Raw genomic sequence first — 4,510 nt, 5'->3', positions numbered from 1 at the left:
GATTTGGTAAGATTTTGTAAGATGGAAGTTGTGTATGGATTAGATTTATATGAGATTTAACTTATAACCGAATTATGTAGTAATAATGGCTTGTCAAATAATTATGAAGTAATGGAATTAACATTAATGAAAAGATAGATGAGCATTTGTTTCGAGTCTATATTCAAATACTCACTATAAAAAAGTATATATCTGCATACAAACGTTTTGATTGTTAAATCAAGCTACATTCCAGCTAATAATGATGCCAACGTTTAAATTTTATTATTACTAAATTAATGTCGATAATAATTTATAAATGTTATTATCATAAACATTTTGATTGTTATTATCATGAAAACACGTCTATTCAAACACTCACTTATACCCTCCGAAGCATTTGTTTTTCTGTTGTCCATAAATGTTAGTGTGAGTTGTGATATGAAGTAACAGAATTAACATTAATGAAAGAGATTAATATGATGATAGGAGGTTACAAAAGTGTAAACAACATAGTCATGGTAAAATAAAATTATTTGATTCAACATAGTGATGGTAAAATAAAATTATTTGGGGGTTTAGAGTATGCATTTAGTTGGGTTTATAAATGTTTTTATTATAAACGTTTTGATTGCTATGATCATGAAAACACGTCTATTCAAATACTCACTTATACCCTCCGGAGCATTTATTTTTCTGTTGCCCATAAATGTCAGTGTGAGTTGTGATATGAGGTAAAGGAATTAACATTAATGAAGAGATTAATATGATGATGGGAACTTATAAAAGTGTAAACAACATAGTCATAATAAAATAAAATTACTTGATTCAACATAGTGATGATAAAATAAAATTATTTTGGGGTTATGAGTATGCATTTAAATGGGGGTTATGTATGTATGGCTATGGTTTATGTATGGATGCATGTATTTTATGTATGTATGTATATGTTTAAAAGGGTATTTTCGGAAGAAATGTTTTAACATACTAAGTCACTTTTATAATAGTATTAGATAAGATCCGTTCACGTAATTGTCTACTTAATAATTTATTATACCTGTTTTGGTAATTATTGATTTAGAAAGAAATGTTTTAACATATCAACATACTTTTATAATAGTATAGTATAGTATAGTATTATTATGTCTGGTTTCGAGGTTTGCAGAGCGTGAAACGTATATTATTATGTCGTGTTTATATCCCTTTTCAAGCTCCAATGCACCAGCGCACAGCAGTTCTTCAACTGTAGATAGGAACATTGTGTTGCTTCCTTCCACATTGGTTTTCCTCCCTCCTCCTCGTGTTATTTCTACATCCATTTACAGGAATGCACTCTGCTGCTGGAATTGTTGGGCGCAATTCTGCTTGGTTTTGCTCGTTCACGCGAATTGGATTTGTTAGATGCCTTTCTGCTTGGTTTAATCATTTACACCTGTTCTTTTTCACTATTTAAAAACTTTTAAATTTCTGGGTCTTGAGTGCCCCCATAGTTTTTACTCCTTTCGTGGATAATTGCTTGAGATTGTATTATACAACTTCATTTTCTATCGAATCCTTGTGTTGTTTTGAGAAATTATCATTCAGTTCTGCATGAAAGGTGGGTTTGAGATTTAAAACTGTTGTCTATCAGCACGGGTTTGATATTAGGTTAATGGTTTTTGTTGTTGATTTTGCAAGAGATATATAGAGAGCTAAAGAACCCGTGTAATTATGCCATCCCTCAAAGTTGCGACAGAACGAGATGCTCTGCTCTGTATCCACCTATATTTGAGATGGCCACTGAAGAAAACCGAAGGGAAGAAAAGCATCGGTAACAAGTCATAAAGTTGAATCAACAGTTGGCTTCTGCAGATGCGGATTTGGGGATGTCGAGACTCGTACAATTTTTAGAAGATAGGGCCTCGACGACGAGTACCAGGTAGCTCATGGCGCTAACCATCAGCATTCTGATGAACTCTTCTTCCTTCGTCAGTTCCCTTGGTTCACAACTTCTATAATTTTTAAGTGGAAACCTCTAATGAAGGATATAACAAATTTAGAGGTAGTAACTTAGAAGAAAGATCTTCCATCAGATATCAGGCGTTCACATTTAAAAAAAAAAAACTAAATGCATTATAATTGCGCCAGCTCTAATTCATTAGGCCCAGGTCCTACTATGTTTTTTCCACTGGTATGGTACCCGTTTGCTAGGATCTATTTTGCTCAAAAGCTTGCTGGTTCTGTACACTTTCACGCCCTCTCTTCGCTGGAATATCGAGCACAGCCTACCCTCTAGTGGTGTTCATCTTCTCCTACTTCGCTTCTGCTTCTTTATCTGGTCCTCATGGAGATGCGAGTTCCTTGAATAACTGGATCGCGGGACATGCAGCATACAGCAACAATACGAAAAAGTCCACTGCTGAAGTCTATCAATAGAAACAATTCATTTGACAAAATTCTCCCAAAGCAGAGGAGATTACAAAGTGATCCTTTCAATGAAAAAAAAAAGTCTAGGTACTCGCTTTGTCAAGATACTCAAGTGCAGCAGACGAGAATACGGCACAATAAAGCAAATATATCAGTGGGCTCACGACACATGGGGATAACTTCAGATATGCTCCTTGCAAATTTGGTGCATGAACTTTAGACTTGATGACCCACACACATTGATATAATAGATACTTGTATCTTGTTAAGTTGCAACCTTTCCACTTGATGATGGAAGGATCTCCCGTTCTTTGCTTTTTGTATGGTCCCTGTCCAACAGAAGAGTTCATCGTATGAAAGAGAAAAAGGACGCCTTACGGCATTGAAGAAAAAAGAATTTGCATGTCAGTCCACTTCCTATACAAGTTTCAAAAACTAAAGTATGGAAAGAAATTTTTTTTAATCCAACTAAAAGAGGCGGAAATATCTTACCAAACCAAAACTAGAATATCAAGATATACTGTTTTCTTGGCCTATTACAACCTAATGCTACGCTACCACCTCCTTTTAGTTTATTTCCGAATTACTAGATATTTATCTCAATTACTATCCAACCAAACCTAATCTTTCGAAACAACTACCATCTAGTATGCTTCTATTCGAATGAAAACCTATACTCTTTGGAGTGCAGTTCCGTTTGGCTCTAGTGCAACTCTTTATAGGCTTATAGCCAACCTTTTGGTCTGAGCTACTCTTCTAAATGGTCTTCCCAGTTTTGGAGAACTTGGAGGGTTACTTCTTCGCTGCATTATGATTCTGAATGAAAGATGAGAAACAAAAAGGTAGGAAAAGGCAAGTCTACCTCCCACAACTGACTCTTGAAAGCTTTATACTTAGGCCCCTCCACCGGTTCATAGTTGACTGTTGCCAAGAGCTGTGCACTAATTTGGAAGAAGCTGGCCGCGCTAGTTTAGTCAACTCCTTTATAGGGTTTTCTCGACTGAGGAGTGTTTCGAGGCTTAACCCATTTTCCCAAGAAAGGGCTAGGTGACAAATGTTGGTGGTGATGACCTATACTTTATTTGCAGATCAACCCAGATAAATGAACTTGATCTCCCATGGACGAGAAATGATAGACCGCAATGAAATAATCTGAAGTAGAGTCTTATACAGGAAAAGCTAATCACCTGAAAGGCTCGACTGTGCCCAACCCATGTCATCATAGGTCAATTTCTTTTTCTTTCTTTTTTCAACCTTTTTTTTCCTTTGAGGGAAGGTCAAGGCTAACAAATATTCTGGTTGGGGTTACGGTTCACAAAGGGAGTATATAAAAGATGCGAGGAGAAGAACCGGACACTTAACCAAAGAGGTCATACTTCCAGCATTTTCCTCAACACTGTGATGAACGCCCGTATTCGTTACATAGATGCTCCTCATTGTCAATTATCATCACCACATTTTCAGCGGACTGGGTGACACAAAGATTCCTGATTTTGTACTTAACTACTACATTGCCAAAGGCCATGACTACCGTGCACCATCACATGTGCATAAATGGAACTAAATAACTCTACCATTTTTCATCCTTCACTGTTTCCCTCACAAGAAAAGAACAATTTATCCTCAGTACAGCTATCAACCGGTGCAGTTCAACATGAAAAGAATAGACAATCATGCATGAATATGATTTCCAAAAACTTACAAGACAACAAAATAGATATGTCTAATTGAAAATTTTTTACAGGAGCAAATTTCAAGCTAACTACAATACCAGCAGAAAAAGAATTGTGGGAAATGAACTATGATATAAAATAGAAATATGGTAAAGAAGTTATTCATTACCAGCGTGGAAGGACCAAGATAAACTATTCTTTTGCAGGTTGGCTATCACTCAGTTCTGCACTTAGCATATGATGAAGAAGAATGTCAACTGTGCGGCTCCTTGTTTTTACACTGAATCAAGAACAAATGGAAGAGTCATGCCTTCTGAAGAAAAATCCTTAACTAACTTCCATGATGCTAAACATTACCCAACATGCCGGCGCCGGTCCTTCCTTCTAGATGAATCCTGGAGCAAGAAAGTATGATATCATAAATATTGTGCAGGCATAATGTTAAAGATGTA

General features: G+C 36.1%; 1 long non-coding RNA gene across 1 annotated transcript; it reads right to left on the bottom strand.

Moving 5' to 3' along the window:
* Nucleotides 2,516-4,459, bottom strand: LOC109820605. The gene is made up of 3 exons (XR_002241906.1): nucleotides 4,416-4,459; nucleotides 4,228-4,338; nucleotides 2,516-2,714 (listed from the first exon to the last, which is right to left on the bottom strand). It is a non-coding gene; the product is annotated as an uncharacterized LOC109820605 (long non-coding RNA).

Source organism: Asparagus officinalis, chromosome 8 (genome assembly GCF_001876935.1).
Source record: "Asparagus officinalis chromosome 8, Aspof.V1, whole genome shotgun sequence".
Taxonomy (NCBI): Eukaryota; Viridiplantae; Streptophyta; class Magnoliopsida; order Asparagales; family Asparagaceae; genus Asparagus; species Asparagus officinalis.
The sequence above is the reverse complement of the archived record's forward strand: the minus strand, read 5'-3'. Positions and strand labels throughout refer to the sequence as shown.